Below are 19,381 nucleotides of genomic sequence, written 5' to 3' on the forward strand. Positions count from 1 at the left end.
CCTATACGTGCAAACATATGATATTTGTCCTTCTCTGCCTGACTTATTTCGCTCAGCATAACACCCTCAAGGTCCATCCATGTTGCTACACATGGCCAGATTTCATTGTTTCTCATTGCCATGTAGTATTCCATGGTATAGATAAACCACATCTTCTTGATCCATTCATCTGTTGATGGACACTTAGGCTCTTTCCATGTTTTAGCTATTGTGGAGAGTGCTGCTATGAACATTGGGGTACATGTGCTCCTATGCCTCAGCATTTCTGTATCCCTTGGGTAAATTCCTAGCAGTGCTATTGCTGGGTCATAAGGGAGTTCTATTGTTAGTTTCCTGAGGAACCTCCACACTGTTTTCCAGAGGGGCTGTACCAGTTTACATTCCCACCAACAGTGTAGGAGGGTGCCCGTTTCTCCACATCCTCGCCAGCATCTAGAGTTCTCTGATTTGCTCATTTTAGCCACTCTGACTGGCGTGAGGTGGTATCTCAGTGTGGTTTTGATTTGTATTTCCCTGATGAGGAGGGATGCTGAGCATCGTTTCATGTGTCTGTTGGCCATCTGGATGTCCTCTTTGGAGAAGTGTCTGTTCATGTCTTCTGCCCATTTCTTCACTGGGTTGTTTGTTTTTCGGGCGTGTAGTTTGGTGAGTTCCTTATAGATTCTGGATATTAACCCTTTATCTGATATGTCATTTGCAACTATCTTTTCCCATTCCGTTGGTTGCCTATTAATTTTCTGGGTTGTTTCCTTGGCTGTGCAGAAGCTTTTAATCTTGATGAGGTCCCAACAGTTTATTTTTGCTCTTGATTCCCTTGCTTTTGGGGATGTGTCAAGTAAGAAGTTGCTGCGGTGGAGGTCAAGGAGGTTGTTTCCTGCTTTCTCCTCTAGGGTGTTGATAGTTTCCTGTCTCACGTTCAGGTCCTTTATCCATTTTGAGTTGATTTTTGTGCATGGTGTGAGAAAATGATCTAGTTTCATTCTTCTGCATGTTGCTGTCCAGTTCTCCCAACACCATCTGTTAAAAAGGCTGTCTTTTTTCCATTGGATATTCTTTCCTGCTTTGTCAAAGATCAGTTGGCTGTATACTTTTGGGTCCACTTCTGAGTTCTCAATTCTGTTCCATTGGTCTATGTGTCTGTTTTTGTGCCAATACCATACTGTCTTGAGGATGACAGCTTTGTAGTAGAGGCTGAAGTCTGGGATGGTGATACCTCCCGTTTTGGTTTTATTTTTCAGTATTACTTTGGCTATTCGGGGTCTTTTGTGGTTCCATACAAATTTTTGGATAGTTTGTTCTAGTTTTGAGAAGTATGCTGGTGCAATTTTGATTGGAATTGCATTGAATGTGTAGAGTGCTTTAGGTAGTAATGACATCTTAACTATATTTATTCTTCCTATCCATGAGCATGGAATGTTTTTCCATTTCTTTGTGTCTTCTTCAATTTCCTTCATAAGTTTTCTATAGTTTTCATCATACAGATCTCTTGTATCCTTGGTTAGGTTTATTCCGAGGTATTTTATGGTTTTTTGTGCAATTGTGAATGGGATCAGTTTCTTGATTTCTCTTTCTGTTGCTTCATTATTGGTGTATAAAAATGCAACCGATTTCTGTACGTTGATTTTGTACCCTGCAACTTGGCTGAATTCTTGGATCAGTTCTAGTAGGCTTCTGGTGGAGTCTGTCGGGTTTTCTATGTAGAGTATCATGTCATCTGCGAAGAGTGAAAGTTTGACTTCCTCTTTGCCAATTCTGATGCCTTTGATTTCCTTTTGTTGTCTGATGGCTGATGCTAGGACTTCCAGCACTATGTTAAACAACAGTGGTGAGAGTGGACATCCCTGTCGTGTTCCTGATCTCAGGGGGAAAGCTCTCAGTTTTTCCCCGTTGAGGATGATGTTAGCTGAAGGCTTCTCATAGATGGCTTTGATGATGTTTAAGTAGGTTCCTTCTATCCCAACTTTCTCGAGAGTCTTTATTAAGAAGGGATGCTGTATTTTGTCAAATGCTTTTTCTGCATCTATTGACAGGATCATATGGTTTTTATCTTTTCTTTTATTGATATGATGTATCACATTGATTGATTTGCGAATGTTGAACCAGCCCTGTAACCCAGGAATGAATCCCACTTGATCTTGGTGGATGATTCTTTTGATATGCTGCTGGATTCGATTTGCAAGGATCTTGTTGAGAATTTTTGCATCCGTATTCATCAAGGATATTGGCCTATAGTTCTCTTTTTTTGCTGGATCTCTGTCTGGCTTGGGAATCAGAGTGATGCTGGCTTCATAAAATGAGTCCGGGAGTTTTCCTTCGACTTCTATTTTTTGGAATAGCTTGAGAAGAATTGGGATTAATTCTGTTTTAAATGTCTGGTAGAATTCCCCAGGGAAACCATCAGGTCCAGGGCTCTTATTTGTTGGGAGATTTTTGATCACTGATTCGATTTCTTCACTCGTTATGGGTCTGTTCAGGTTTTCTATTTCTTCCCGTGTGAATTTTGGTAGTAAGTGTGTTTTTAGGAATTTGTCCATTTCTTCTAAGTGGTCCAATTTGTTGGCATATAATTTTTCATAGTATTCCCTGATAATTGCTTGTATTTCTGAGGGGTTGGTTGTAATAAGTCCATTTTCATTCATAATTTTGTCTATTTGGGTGTTCTCTCTTTTCTTTTTGAGAAGCCTGGCTAGAGGTTTGTCAATTTTGTTTACTTTTTCAAAAAACCAACTCTTGGTTTCATTGATCTGTTCAATTGTTTCTTTGGTCTCTATGTTGTTTATTTCTCCTCTGATTTTTACTATTTCTCTTCTACTGGGTTTAGGGCGTTCTTGTTGCTCTGCCTCTTGTTCCTTTAGGTGAGCTGTTAGATTTTGGACTTGCCCTTTTTCTAATCTCTTGAAATAGTCCTGGAGTGCAATGTACTTTCCTCTTAGGACTGCCTTTGCCGCATCCCATAGATTTTGGATTGTTGTGTTTTCATTTTCATTTGTTTCCATATATTTTTTAATTTCATCTCTAACTGCCTAATTGGCCCATTCATTCTTTAGTAGGGTATTCTTTAACCTCCATGTTTCTGGAGGTTTACCAGACTTCTTCCTGTGATTGATTTCAAGTTTTAAAGCATTATGATCTGTGAGTGTACATGGTATGATCTCAATTCTTTTATATTTATTGAGGGCTGCTTTACGTCCCAGTATGTGATCTGTCTTGGAGAATGTGCCATGCGCACTTGAGAAGAAAGTGAATTCCCTGGCCTCAGGATGTAGATTTCTAAATATATCTGTCAGATCCATCTGGTCCAATGTGTTTTTCAAGTCCATTATTTCTTAGTGATTTTCTATCTGGTTGACCTAATCCATTGCTGTAAGCGGAGTATTAAAGTCCCCTGCTATTAGCACATTCTTATCTATAAGCTTGTTTCTGTTTGTGATTAATTGTTTTAGATATTTAGGTGCTCCCATATTCGGTTCATAGACATTTATGATTGTTAGTTCTTCCTGATGGATGGACCCTGTAATTATGTAGTGCCCTTCTTCATCTCTTGTTATTGTCTTTAATGTAAAGTCCAGTTTGTCCGATATAAGTATAGCTAGTCCGGCTTTCTTTGATTTCCAGTAGCATGATATATATTTCTCCATCCCCTTACTTTTAATCTGAAGGTATCTTCCAGTCTTAAATGAGTTTCTTTTAGACAGCATATAGATGGATTTTGTTTTGTTATCCATTCGGCTACCCTGTGTCTTTTGATTGGAGCATTCAGCCCATTTACATTCAGTGTTATTATTGAAATATGTAGGTTTAGAGTCTTTGTATCTTTTGTAGGGTTCATGTTTGTGGTGGTGTCTCTGGTATCTTTGTTCCTTGCAACCTTTCCTTCAGAGCGTCCCCCTCAGGATTTCTTGTAGGGCTGGCTTAGTGGTGACAAATTCTGTCAATTTCTGTTTATTTGGAAAGGTTTTTATCTCTCCTTCTATTTTGAATGACAGGCTTGCTGGATAGAGGATTCTTGGCTGCATATTTTTTCTGTTCATCACATTGAAGATCTCCTGCCATTAGTTTCTGGCCTGCCAGTTTCAGTAGATAGGTCTGTCACCACTCTTATAGGTTTCCCTTTGTATGTTAGTGCCCTTTTCTCCCTAGCTGCTTTCAAAATTCTCTCTTTGTCCTTATATTTTGCCATTTTTACTATGATATGCCGTGCAGAAGATCGATTCAAATTACATCTGAGGGGAGTCCTCTGAGCCTCTTGTATTTCAACGTTTACTTCCTTCCCCAGGTTGGGGAAGTTCTCTGCTATAATTTGTTCCAGGACTCCTTCAGCACCGTTCCCTCTCTCTTCCTCTTCTGGGATTCCTATAATATGGATATTGTTGCATTTGACTGTATCGCTGAGCTCTCGAACTCTTCTTTCATGTTCCTGGATCAGTTTGTCTCTTTTTTTTCTCAGTTTCCTCTTTTTCTATAATTGTATCTTCTAAATCACTTATTTTTCTTTCTGCCTCTTCAATCCATGCATTGGAGGGCTCTAATTTATTATGTATCTCATTTATCGCATTTTTAAATTCATCATGCCTATTTTTATTCTTCATTTTGTTTGTAGCCATAGTTTCTTTGATGTCCCCTATGCTTTTTTCAAGCCCAGCTATTAATTTTATGATTCTTATTCTAAAATCTTGTTCAGTTATGCTGCTTATATGGTTTTGAGCAGTTCATTAGCTTTCAATTCTTCTTGGAATTTCTTTGCAGGAGAGCTCTTTTGTTTTGTCATTTTAGTTAGCTTTCTGTCTCTTGTTAGTTTTAAAGACTTGTTATGCGCTCTGCACCTGTCAGCGCTGCTGTATCCAAGAAGACTCTTTGACTGTCCAGGGCCTATCCTTTCGGAGAGTGTTTTCTGATTGGTATCTCTTGGTCTCTCTTGTTGAGACCTTTGTTATTTTATTTTCCTACTCATAGTGATATTTGGGACTCTCCACCATGTGTACTTTGGCTTCTTTCTTGAGGTAGCCCTGGAGAAGAAAACAGACAGACAAACACACAGGGAGCAGAGGCACACAAACACACAGACAAATCCAACTAACATGCATACTGAGAGGGAAAAGGAAAAAGTTAAGAGAAAAGACGGAGTAGGGAAGGCAAATAATAAAGAATGAAAAATACATAAAAAGGTCAAAAAGAAGAAAAGGAAAGGAAAAAAGAAGAAAACCGATGGACAAAGAATGGTTTAAAGCATATAACTGGATTTCCCAGCTACAATTAAGAATCCGGGTGTATGGGGCGCCTGGGTGGCTTAGTCGGTTAAGCGTCCGACTTTCGCTTAGGCCATGATCTCGCGGTTCGTGGGTTCGAGCCCCGCGTCGGGCTCTGTGGTGACTGCCAGCTCAGAGCCTGTTTCAGTCTGTGACTCCCTTTCTCTCTCTGACCCTCCCCTGCTCACGCTGTCTCTCTCTCTCTCTCTCTCTCTCTCTCTCCTAGAAATAAATAAAAATATATAAAAAAAATTAAAAAAAAAAAAAAAGTATCCGGGTGTATGCAATGCTGGTTGAAGAGCATAGAGAAAGAGAGAGAAGACAGGGCGGGGATGAGGCAAAATTGGAAATAGAATGAACAGGCAGAAGCGATATGAAGCTTTTTTCAAAGAGTTAAAGGTGGAATATGGTTGCAGAGGTGAGAGAAGGATGCTGGAATTATCCAGAGAAACTATATAGTCTAATTACTCCCGAGAGAAAGAAATGAAAAGGTCGCTAGGTGTAGAATTTACATCTACAGAATGGACTAGATGTGACTATTTAAGCTAGCCGATGACCAGAGTTAATCAGGTCAGTGTTCCGGGAAAAAGAGAAAAAGAAAAAGAAAAAAGAAAAAAAAAAAGAGGAAAAAAAAGAGGGAGGAGGGCAGCTCTCAGGCAGGGATGGGCGTGGCGGGATCCACTGCCTCAGGCGGGAGCTCTGCCTTGGCGGTTGTGGGGAGGAGAGTGGTGGTGCTCCAGTCCCTTCTTGAACCAAGCGCTGCACCTCACTTTTTTCGGTGTGTAAACTCCCTGTGCCGGGGGCACAGCCAAAGTGGGTCGCGCTCTTTAACCCAGGCCAGGCCAAGTTTCCAAGTCCCAGTCCGCTCACCCCATTGAAATTGCCGAAGACACAATCTCGGGGCGATCCCCTCGGGGCAATTCCAAGCCTCTTGCCTAGCCCTGGGGATGGAGCCAGAAGCCGCTGCTCCCATTCCTCCAGATCGGGTTGGTGAGCATGGGCACAGGTTTGCCTGCAGGGCGCGCCTGGCCTGCTGGAGAGAGGGAAATCAGGTCCCTCTGTGTCTAGTCACCCGAAACACGAACTCACAGGCAAATCTCCCAGTTTTAGGCCCTTCGCCTTCCCTCTAGAGTTCCAGCCAGCCAGGAGCGCGGAGGTACACGCGCGGATCCTCCAGGGAGGCAGCCGAGCCAGGAGTACAAAGGAGCGGTGCGCTCATGGCCCGTCTGGGAAGAGTTGGCGCGTGGCGAACTGGCACGCAGGGATTTGGTGTGCACGGTCCTTCTGTGCCCTGGGCAGAGGTTTTTCTGTTTCCCAGCGACAGGTACCGTATCTTGAGTAGTTTTGGACTCTCTCTCTTTCCCCTCTCACTCCCCACAGAGGGGGATCGCCCCTGTCCCTCGAGTCTCCCATCCTGGCCCGATTTTATCTTTCCCAGATCGCACTCATGTTAGAAGGCTTTCTCAGTGGATTCTGCGTCCTTTTTCTCCCAATCTCTTGGGTTCTGTAAGGTTTCTTATGGCTTCAGATCTTTTCCGTGTGAGATATGGGGGCGAGTGCAATGCACGGAGCTCCCTACTCTGCCATCATGCCCCTCCTCATCTTTGGCCTTTTCACAAGCTGACTCAACACACCAGGTCTTCTAGGACTGGACTCAGAACATCAGGAATTGGGGAGCTCTAGAGAGTTCTCAGAGAGAATACTGAGGAGGAAATCATTTCTCTTTTTCAACCAGTTATTCTATCCAGTAAGAGGTATTCACTCATTTCTGAGCATATATTTATTGAGTAGTATAGTATTTGCAATCAATAGGCAATGTTAAAATGAGTAAAATTTCTTAGTAACTTCAAAGAGGTTATAATCTAATATGGAAAAGGTGGTAGTAAATGATGCTAAAATTTAAAAAAAAAAAAAAGGAGTAAAGTGAATGAAATTAAAAAAAGAAAAAAGAATTAGCCCTTTGGGCTTAGAGTAAGAATGTCCCTTTCTGATGCCTTCAAGCATCTTTAGTCATGAGTATAGAAGGGACCCCTGAACACTGCTGGTAAGATGTTCCTCTCTCCCCTCCGTCCAGCACTCCTTTCTCCCCACCACTGTCCTAAGATTGTCAGGACCGATCCTGCCAGTTCTCACAAGAAGTTCAGATCATGTACTGCCTCATTCTAACCCACCTCTGGTTCTGTACAATCCATACCCTGACCACACCCCATTTCTCTGCCACTGCCAAAACCCTCCCATTCTGCCCTGACAAACTGAGTCATTCATTAGCATAATCTCTTATATCAGTGTTTTTTCAGAACCATCACTTCCTCTGCAGTCTCTCAAGTAGTTATTTTCCAGATCTACCGTTGGGCTTGGAGGATGGAATAAGTGTCCTTGGTCCTCCCTTCTGCCATAGTTCGATAACCTTTCCCTCCTCTTTAAAACCTCTGTTTTTGGATCTCTTTGAATCTCTCATTATTAAATTAGATCACTTTCTATTCCTCTTTGTAATAATCTTGTTCTCCACCTTAACTCAGCCCTCACTCTTAAGTTCATTTTCTGGACCTCTTACTACCCATAGCAAACCCTTTCCTAATCTCAAGGATCCCATTTTCTAATAACAACCCACTTTAGAGCTTACTTTCTCTAATACCACAACTTCAACCAATTATTCTCTATCACTACCTTCAAGACTAATCCTGCCAACGTTTCGAAGGCTCCTCCTCCTTCTTTACACTTCCTTTCTACTCATCTTTGCCTTGGCCCCTCTGCTACAACCATATGGGCTTTCTCACTCTTAGGTGAATATGCCTGGCATACACCTGGCTATTGCGCCTTCCTAAAGAACTCTTCCTTGCTCCCTCACCTCTTTCAGGTCTTCATTCAAGTATCACCCAGTGAGGCTTTTGCTGATCACTCTGTTTAAAATTGTACCTCTAGAACAAACAGGGTTGATGGGGGTGGGAGAGAGGGGAAAATGGATGATGGGCATGGAAGAGGGCACTTGTTGGGATGAGCACTGGGTGTTATATGGAAATCAACTTGACAATAAACTATACAAAAATAAAAATGAACAAATGTTAATAAAGATTAAAAAATAAATTTTAAAAAATTGTACCTCTTTGGGGCACCTAGGTGGCTCAGTCGGTTAAGCGTCCAACTGTGGCTCAGGTCATGATCTCACGGTTCGTGGGTTCAAGCCCCGCGTCGGGCTTTGTGCTGATAGCCAGCTCAGAGCCCGGAGCCTGCTTCGGATTCTGTATCTCCCTCTCGCTCTGACCCTCCTCTGCTCATGCTGTCTCTCTCCTCTCTCAGAAATAAATAAAAAACATTATTTTTTTTTTAATTGTACGTCTTTCCCCAGTACCGTCTATACTTTTTCCCTGCTTAAGTTTTAGTTATTTTGTTTCTTGTCCTTTTCACCCACTGTCATGACTGTTCCAAGAAATCAGGGGTTTGTGTTTATTGTTATTTTATTCATTGCTTTATTCTGAGCCCAGATGAGAACTTGGCATTTAGTGGTGCTCCCTAATAGATGTGGTAAAAAAACTGAATGAATAAGATATGTGTTAGAGCATGTGTAAGGAAATAAGTGTATATGAGAAAATGTGGGCAACAGTCAGAACACTGGGGAGATCTTGGAGAGCTTCACAGGTGGTTTAGTATTTCATCTGAGATTTGAAGGTTACTTGGGTTTCATAATATAGAGAAAGCAGAAGAACCTGCAGATACAAAATTGACATTGTCTGTGGATTGAAGGCAGAAAGTAGGGTGGGTTGGGAACATTGATGGTATAAGGAGAGGAATATGTGTTTGTAATAACCCTTGCATTTCATAACTGCTTCTCTTTACTCACTTTTACAAATGGCATATCAAAATTCCAACTCTGTATTCACATTCTTATTTTAGTGAAATCTGTAGTTAGTCCCCTTCTGAAGTGCAGGCTAAGTGTGAAACTCCTCTCAGATTTGGAATATAAATATGGTCCTTTCATGGCAGACTTTACTATCATTTTGCCCCATGACATTTTGGGAAATAACTTGTTTATTTGAAAAGTCCTTCTTCAGGTGGATGCTACTTTTATCAAGTTAGTCCATGATCTTCATGTTTGAAAAACAATGTGGTACCTTTGTCCTTGGATTCTGTGTGATCCTGGACACAGGATTTTGTTTTGAGTTTTGTATAATGGGGCCTTGGAGTAATAATCTCTAAATTCCCTTTTAAGTCTAAGATTCTGGCATAAACAACAGAGCTTGATTTATTTAAAGCCGGATGCAAGAAACTGCATCACAAGCCTGCTTAATAACCCTTAGCATGCACTGTGTGCTGAATTTCATATTAGTTAGAGTTTCCAGCAGATAGGGTCCTCGTAAATTTGTAGCAAAGTCATTGTGTGCAGTTGGCAGAGATTACTAGGGTGACAAAGGGACAGTAAGAAGGGATGTGACCTTTCAGGTAGGCTTCCCTTTCCTCATCTGAAGGAGTTATTGTCTAGAAATGTCAGGTTGTATTGCTTAATGATGCACATTTATTTGACCTTTGCACTGTCATTTCTAGTCACAAAAGTTATAGTAGGAAAAATACAGCCAGTAATAAAAACTCATGGAGGAAAACATCAAATTTTACTACAGTGTATCGGTAAGGTACTTAAAACGTGAATTTCAAGTATCTTTGCTTTGATTAGATACAATGAATTTCAGGACAGCATAATGATTAATATCTTCCAAAGGTTTAAAACAATTCCTTATAGGAAGGCAAAAGAATTATTATAAATATAGAATAGTCCAGAATTACAATAAGTACAGACGTTTTCTTCTCTTGTTGGTGTTTTATGTAGCAATTTATCATCTAATGTGTAACTGAAATGAAACAGTTTGTTATATATTATTTTAGGGTTTATATTAGCAGTGTTTCACCAAAGATGGTTTCTAGAATATGGAGAAGGAGAAAATTACCCCTTTTCTGTGGGTGTATGTAGAGCTTTTGGCTCCTTCGGTTACAACATTTGGTATAGTTGTTCACTTTAAGAGTACTTTCAAGTGCTCTCTCTCTCCTCTCTCTCTCTCTCTCTCAAGTGGTCTCCATGCCCAGCGTCGAGCTTGAACTCATGACCCTGAGATTAAGAGTCAGATGCTGTACCATATGATCCATCCAGATACACCAAAGTTTTTTCTTTTAGATAAAGAAAGGTTTTGTTTATTTCTTTTTTTTTTTTTTTTGGTTTTGTTTATTTCTGACATGGTCTGTGTGTAGGACGGCCAGATATAGCAAACAAAAATACTGGCATCAAATTAAATATGAAGTTTATATAAATAATAAATAATTTTTAGTATAGATAGGTCCTAAATATGGCATAGGACATACCTATACTAAAATGTAACTCATTAATTGGATGTCCTGTATTTTATCTGGCAATATCCTGTCTGGGTGATTGCAAAAATGGCCAAATCCTTCCCCTTTCTGTACCACCTCTTTTGCAATGTGACTTTGCAGTCCTCCCAAGAGGTAGATTTTATTTCTCTGCCCCTTGTCTGGCCTTGTGACTTGGCTAATAGAGTGTAGGAGAAGTGCCAGTTCTAAGCCTAGACCTCAAGAAACGTGCTCACTTCTGCATTCTCTCTCTCTTGGAACCCTGTGCAGCCTCGAAGTCTAAACTGGCCTTTTGGAGGATAGAAGACTACATGGATGACACAAGCCATCCATCTGAGACTTCTAGACCAGCGGCCCCCAGACGAGTCAGCAGCTGACTATAGAGCATGGACTACACTAGCTAAGACCAGAAGAACCCACCTGTTGAACCCAGCCCACATTGGCAACCTACATGATTATTTTAAGTTGCTTAGTTTTAGTTAGCAAAAGCAAGTTGATATAGTCTAGCAATTTAAAGCAGAGCTGGGCATTTTTTAAGACTAGTCAACAGTTTACAGATGGTGCAGAGTTTTGAGGACCACAGATGGAAGTAATGTAACAGGTAATTTTTGTAATCAGTTTTGAGCAAATAATACTTGAAGATGGCTTCAGGGAATCAGAGGAAATTTTTGTTGAATAAACATTTGGGCCTACAGAAAAAAATTTACTTGTGTAAAAAGATGGTACTTTACTTTTTTAACAATGTAATGTTTATAAAGTGTAGAACTTCTGCTGAGTGACTCCTTGCTTTCTTCTTCCTTCTCTGGGAATCTTTTCAGGATACATCCCTTTAACCCATCCACTCTGCACTATACCTTTGGCAACTGATTACTGAGGTTAGACCCACATGAGAGTAAGGGAAGAATTTTCATGTATCTATGCATCATCAATTAGCCAGTTAGTCAACAGACTACTTGTTGACTAGTCAAATGACTAATGAACATGGCTCTATCAGGGATCCAGAGAGGAGAGATATGTGGGTTAGTAGTGGTGAGGGAAGAAAGAAAAAGTAGTAGGGAAAAGCTCAGTCTTTATCTCTGGGGATCCCTGGATGTCTGGGCTTTGACTTTTGGATGAGATAATGGTGGTGGGATCTACAAAGTAGTATTTCAAGTGCTAAACTCTGGTGACCCACCCCTGGAGTTCGTCTTTGTTGAAGGTTTTCTAGTAGCCTAACTGATTAGTTAGTCTGCCTTCATTATGCAGATGGAGGGGTTTATGACTCCCACTGGGAAACACAATTTTGAGCTCTGTTGTAGCCTAGATTCTTCGCATAGATGTTGATGGTTCAATCCTGAAACAGAATGAGGCTGGATCCTTGTGTGACTAAGGATGCTGGGAGTTTGTTTTTAGGATGTCAACCAGACCTCTTAATGCTTGCCTGGGTGGGCTCTTTCTCTTGCTGCATTGTATCCCCTGCCTTTAAATAAAAACAGTGAGTGTGAGCATGAATATGAATATAAATATAAATAGGCTCATTGTAGTGTAGTGAATCCTTTCCAATAGCCTATTAGTATTTTGAGCCTATCTGAAACCTTAGCACAGGGAAACTCTGCCTCAACTTCTTTTTTTGTGTATGATAATTGTTTCTTGTTCACTCACCTATTATTAAGAAAAATACATTGTTTTAAAATGGTTGGTTTTTAACTTTTCATATTAAGTAAGTCATCCTACGGTGGGGCACATAAAATTAAAGAGTAATTTATTGTTTTAATTCAACATTTGAATTTTTATTGGGGAACATTCAAATGCCCTAGTGTGTATTCAGAAAATAGTAGCAGGGCATCTGTTTTGTGTTCTTAATGATGTTTGGTTTAAGCTAATGCTAGATTTAGTTTGTATATGTTGGGGAGCATACTGTTTACAGAAGGAGATGGGTGGAGGAGAGAGGTCCTTCAGGGAAGGATGTCAATGCTAACCCACATCATGGCAAGTGGAAACTGGGCTACATTACGAATGCAGATAGCTGGCAGGAGACAGCATGCCCTTGGAGATATCGGGGATGAGGTTGAGTGGTTGTTCTGCACCAGTAGTACTTGGAAGATTTTGTCAATAGCGGTGAGACTTAATGTGACTTGAAATTGAGTATTGAAAACTGGAGGATAAGCCCTGCTATTTTGAGGGGATCTGGGTTAGAAAAAGAAAACTCAAATGACCACTTTCTGGGAACTGATAAATCTTCTGCTGAGATGAGAGGAAAGAATATAGAAGAATACCCGAAGTTCCAGGAGGCTGGGAAGATGGTGGAGTAGGACCCTAAGTTCATTCTGTCTCATAGGATGCAACTAGATAGCATTTAGATTAGCATAAATAACTCAGAAAATGACCCAAAGACTTGCAGAACAAACTCCACAACTAAAGGTAGAAAAGAGGCTATGTTGAAGAAGATAGGAAGGGCCGGGACATGTTTTGGGAACAAAGTGACCTGTGGCCATCCACAGTTAGGAGGGAGCTGATGGCACAGAGGAGGGCAAGGAAAACACAATCACATCAGGGAGCCTGCACAGGATAGACAAATCCCGGTAACGTTGGCTTTGAAAGCAAGAGGGGCCAAATTTCACGAGTTCTTACAACCAGCAAGACTTAAAGCCTGGAATTAAAAAAAAAATCAATGTGTTCAGCTCTGAGAGAACCTGGAGGGTGTTAGAAAGAGCACAGGGGTGCCTGGGTGGCTCAGTCAGTTAAGCATCCGATTTCAGCTCAGATCATGATCTTGCAGTTTGTCAGTTTGAGTCCTGCACTGGGCTCTCTGCTGGCAACATAGAGCCTGCTTTGGATCTTCTGTCCCACTCACTCTCTGCCTCACCCAACTTATTCTCCCTCTCTCTCTCTCTCTGTCTCTCAAAAATAAATAAACATTAACTTTTTAAAAAAGAGACAGTATAGAAAACAGCCCATAGGGATACAGCATAGAAGCAGCAAGATAAAATATGTCTGGGGCATGCAGGAAGGAGTTATTTACTCATCTCAGAGCAGGCTCAAAGAGAAAGGGATCACAGGGAGACCCCTCTAGGGATGGCAGGCATAATTCTCTCCCTCGCCCCCAAATATAAACACATAGTCACCTGCAGGTATCAGCACAGTGCCAATGCTTCACCGAACTTTCTTACATCAAGCCCTGACTCCCAATCATGCTTGCCTCATTCCCTGTATTGCTGGTCCACTCCCTCAGAAGACTGGCACAAACTCGGCCACACCATATCTCTAACCTATGCATTTTGTGAAGTCTTGGTTTAGGTGATGGTGGCAGCAGGCCTCATTTTCCAAGCAGACCAGTGTGTACCTTTTTAAAACGTGCCCCACTCCAGCCAGGACCAAACACTGCCCACAACGGGCAGAGAGAACCTCTGAAGACAACTGGACTGAAGGAAAAAGCAGCTAGTATACAACAGCAGAGCCTAGGCAACACACATAGGAGACACACCCTGAAGCGCCAGGCCCTGGAAACAGGAGATACGGCACTGCAGGGCATTTAGGAATTCTTGTTCATAAGGCCATTACCTTCAAGAGAGGAGATGTAGCTGATTTTCCTAAAACAGCAATAGACACAGAAAGTTGTACAAAACGAGGAGACAGAAGAATATGTCCCAAGTAAAAGAATAGGACGAGACCACAGCAAGAGACCTAAGTGCAGCTGATATAAATAATATACTTAATAGAGAAAGTAACGATCATAACTATACTTATAGGACTTGAGAAAAGAGTGGAACAAAACAAAAAAAAAAAAAAAAAAAAAAAAAAAAAAAAAAAAAAAAAGAACCAATCAGGGATGAAGAACACAGTAAGTGAAATTAAAAATACACTTGTAGGAATACCTAGGAGGCTAAAAGAGGCAGAGGAATGAATTAATGACCTAGAAGACAGAGTAATGGAAAGCAATGAAGCTGAGCAAGTGAGAAAATCTTATGCAAATTAAGAATAGACTTAGGGAACTCAGCAACTCCATTGAACATAATAGCATTTGCATTATAGGGATCCCAGAAGAAGAGAGAAAAGGGGGCAGAAAATTTGAAGAAATAATAGTTGAAAACTTCCCTATTCTCTATTCTGAAAAAGGAAACAGATATCCAGATCCAGGAGGCACAGAGATCTCCCCACAAACTCAATTTAAGGAAGTCCACACTAAGACGCAAAAAATAATAAATCATGATAAAGGGAAAAAAATTAAAGTAGTAAGAGAAAAGGAAGACAGTTACATACATAAACCACATAAGGCTATCAGGGGATTTTTCAGCAGAAATTTTGGAGGCCAAAAGGGAGTGGCATGATAGATTCAAAGTGCTGAGAGGGAAAAATCTGCAGCCAAGAATACTCTATCCATGAAGGCTATCATTCAAAATAGAAGTAGAGATAAAGAGCTTCTCAGAGAAACACTGAAGGAATTCATGACCGCTAAGCTAGCCCTACAAGAAGTATTAAGGTGGACTCCTTGAATGAAAAGGAAAGACCATAAATGAGAGCTGAAAAACAGGAATCAGAAAAGCAGCAAAAATAAGTGTATCTGTAAAAATTAACCAAGGGATTCACAAAATAAAAGACTGTAAAATATGACACCATATACCTAAAACATGAGGGGGAGAGGAGTAAAGAATGGGTTCACACTTGAGTGATCATCAACTTCATACAGACTGCTTTATGCAGATGTTATACACAAACATAATGGTAATCACAAATAAAAAGCCAGTAATTGATATGCAAAGAATCAAGAGAAAAGTATAAACTATATAAAAAACATATCACTAAAGAAAACCAGCAAACCATGAAAGAGGGCAAAAGAAGAAAGGGTCAGAGAAAAATTACAAAAACAACCACAAAACAAGTAACAAAAGGGTAATAAATACATATCTATTAATAATTACTTTGATGCAAAGGCCTGAATGCTCCAGTTGAAAGACATGGGGAGATAGAGTGGAAAAAAACCAAAAGAGAACAAAAAACAGACCCATCTATAGGCTGCCTAGGAGGGATTCATTTCAGAACCAAAGACATCTGCAGATTGAAAGTGAGGCGATGGAGGGGCACCTGAGTGGGCTCAGTCAGCCAAGCATCCAACTCTTGGTTTCCACTCAGGTCATGATCTCACAGTTCATGAGATTGAGCTCTGCATCAGGTTCTGTGCTGACAGTGCAGAGCCTGCTTGGGATTCTCTCTTTTCCTCTCTGTCCCTCCCCTACTCACATGCATGCATTCTCTCTCACTCTAAAAATAAATAAGTAAACATTTTAAAAAATTTTTTAGTATTTTTTTATTTATTTCTAGGAGAGAGAGAGAGAGAGACAGCGTGAGCAGGGGAGGGTCAGAGAGAGACACACACAGATTCTGAAATAGGCTCCAGGCTCTGAGCTGGCAGTCAGCACAAAGCCCGACGCGGGGCTCCAACCCACGAACCGCGAGATCATGACCTAAGCGAAAGTCGGACGCTTAACCGACTAAGCCACCCAGGCGCCCCAAACATTTTTTAAAAAGTGAGGGAATGGAGAAACATTGGTCATGCAAATGGATGTCAAAAGAAAGCTGGTGTAGCAATAGTTACGTTGGACAAAATAGAGTTTAAAACAAAGACTATAACAAGATAAAAAAAAAAAGACACTATATAAAAGGGGACAATCCAACAAATAAAATAACACTTGTAAATATTTATGCACTAAACATGGTAGCATCCAAATACACAAAACAGTTAATAACAAACCCAAAGGAACTATTCAATAGTAATACAATAATAGAAGGGATCTTTAACACTCCACTTACATCAATGGGCAGATCATCTGACAGAAAACCAACAAGGAAACAGTGACTTTGAATGAAACACTGGACAAATAGATTTAACAGATATCATCAGAACATTCCCTCCTAAAACAGCAGAATACACATTCTTTTCCTTTTTTCTTTTTTTTAATGTATGCAAACCTTTTATTGCACTATTATACTATTTAAAATATCACTCTTCAAAGTGGTCACAAAAACTATAGCACTCAAACATTTTAGGTAAAACCCTTCAAGTAAGCTATTTTTTTCCCAGTCAGCGTGTCCAAAGTTTAGCACTAGAGGACACTACTACAGAGACTTGCAGTTGGTTCAGACTCCGTTTCTGCTCATGCTGTGTAGAGCGTCCATGAGGCTTTTATTGTACTCTGCAATCTGCTTGATCACGTTCCTCATAATTGACTGGTAATCACTCTCGACTCTTGGTTGCTATGAATTCTTTCATCACAAAGTTATTTTGCTCATAGTGTTGACAGTTCCTCTCCAAATCTGTAAGCTAAGAATGTGTCTCATTTTCTTGCAGTTGTGTTTTTAGCGTCTCATACTCTACGTTTAGCTTCTCCATTATTTTCTTAAAGGCATTTCTACAAGTTGTTAGTACTATTCTCTCCTAATGTAATTTCTTTTTCTTTTCTTCATCTGATGATTTTAAAGCTGACAAATCATTATGTGTTTCCAAATAAGCTGTGATTTGCTTACTTTTGCTTTTCAGAGAATGCTCTTCCTCATTCATCTTACCTTGCAGAAGCTCCATTTTCTGTGGATCGAACTGTAGACGTTGACTATCTGAAGTCAAATTTCTAGCTGTACTTTGTGATTTCTGCATTTCAGTAGATTAAAATTGAGATCATCCTGCATCATCTTCAGCTCTTGATTGGTGATAGAGGATATTTGTTTCATACAATTTAGATTTCTACTATAGTGCTCCAAAAGTATAACAATGTTGGCTTCTATTTGTGCCTTCCCTTCCAGTTCCTGATTCTTAATTTCCTCAAAAGTCTCAATAAAAGTGTTCATATTTTCCTCTCGTTTTTTTAGTTCCTTGTACTTCTGATTCTTTTCACTTTGATGTTCTTCTGAATCCATGTCCAGTTGTCTAATTTCTTCATTAAATTGCTTTATTTTTTCTTAGATATCTGTTAACTGTCACTCTATGCTGGCTAGTTTCTGATTATCTTCTTGAACCTGGGTAAGTAATCTCTCTCTCTTCCATTGGAGATCCCATGCTTTTGTCTTCAGCAATCATTTGGTATCGATGGGACTCCAACTCATAAGGTTTTTCATGCAGCAATACAGCCTCCTGTTTAACCTGGGAGTGTGCTATTTCAGCTTCCAAGCTCCTTTTTTTCATGTTCAGTGTATCCAGTTGTTGCTGAAGTGTATCTAATTCCTGCAACAATTTCTCATTTGTGGTTTTCATGTCTATGTACTTGACTTGTTTTTCAGGAGACATGTTTTTGATAATGCCATCTGCTGCTTGCTTTTCCTGTTCAACTTCTTCTACACTCTAATTTGTTTTTCCTTGGCTTGTCTTTCAGTAAATATGATATCCATACTTTGTGTTTCTCTATCATTTTGAGCTTTAAGCATGTTGTAATAATTCATTACTTCTTCCATTTCAGTATTGATATTAAGTTTATCTACCAATATATTGTAGTCTGCTAGTTGTCCTTGAAACTCTTTGATTTCAACAGCTAAAATCTCAGCTCTCTTTTCATATGACAAATATACTGAATTCTCTTGATGGTACATTTCTATTTCTTTCTGAAGTTTATTAATTTCTGTTGTAAGTTCACTTATTTTATTTCGAAGAAGTCTAAGATAATAAGATTTATCTAAAATTTGCCTCTGGGCACCTTTCATTCCAGTTTTCATTCCACTCAAACCTTGCTGTGTTACAGGACGATCAGAAACTTTGATTTGAGAAGACATAACTCCTCCTGTCCCTTTGGGATCACCATGAGAGTCTGGTCTTGGAGTTCCAGGTGGCATTCCAGTTGCCACTCAAGTATTTCCTGATGGGGGTCGTATTCCAGAAGGAGGTCTTCCAGTCAACCTGATTCCACCTCATGAAACAGGGTGAGCTCCTGCAGGTTTGTGATTACTGGCCATTGTTGGTTTATTTTAACCATTCCTGGGGCGTGTCAGGTGGAAAGTTGTAGCTGTGATGGGCGTTCCAACTGGTTTCCCAGGCCACCACTCCAGTGAAGCCCTCCAGTCTGCCCTGCGGAACTGTTAACTCACTTTGCTATGGCCCGTTTCCCCTCGCGTCTCTCGGGCCCTACACACTCTTTTCAAGTGCACATGGGACATTATCCAGAATAGGTCAAATATCAGGTCACAAAATAAGACTCAATAAACTAAAAAAGATTGAAGTCATGCATGCATCTTTTCTGACCACAATGTTATGAAAGTAGAAATCCACCACAAGAAAAAAATCTGGAAAGAGCACAAATACATTAAGGTTAAATAACATGCTACTAGTCAATGAATGGGTCAGCCAGGAAATCAAAGCATAGATAAAAAAAATTACATAGAAACAGGGGCGCCTGGGTGGCTTAGTCGGTTGAGCGTCCGACTTTCGCTTGGGTCATGATCTCGCGGTTCGTGGGTTCGGGCCCCGCATTGGGCTCTGTGCTGACTGCCAGCTCAGAGCCTGGAGCCTGTTTCAGTCTGTGACTCCCTCTCTCTCTGACCCTCCTCTGCTCACGCTCTCTCTCTCTCTCTCCTAGAAATAAATAAAAAATATTAAAAAAAAAATTACATAGAAACAAATGAAAATAAAAACACAACAATCCAAAATCTAAGTGAACAACCTAACCTCACACCAAAGGAAATACAAAAAGAACAAACAAACCCCCAAAATAGCAGAAGAAAGCAAACAATAATTCGACTAAAAATACATTATATAGAAACTAAAAATACAATAGAACAGATCTATGTAACTCAGAGTTGATTCCTTAAAAACATCAACAAAATTG

The 19,381-nt window shown here is 40.2% G+C and overlaps 1 pseudogene; it reads right to left on the reverse strand.

Moving 5' to 3' along the window:
* Positions 1-17,106: 17,106 nt before the first annotated feature.
* LOC120225215 lies at positions 17,107-18,557 on the reverse strand (annotated as a pseudogene).
* Positions 18,558-19,381: the final 824 nt, after the last annotated feature.

Source organism: Hyaena hyaena, unplaced genomic scaffold (genome assembly GCF_003009895.1).
Source record: "Hyaena hyaena isolate Hyena2069 unplaced genomic scaffold, ASM300989v1 scaffold_1352, whole genome shotgun sequence".
NCBI classification, from domain to species: Eukaryota; Metazoa; Chordata; class Mammalia; order Carnivora; family Hyaenidae; genus Hyaena; species Hyaena hyaena.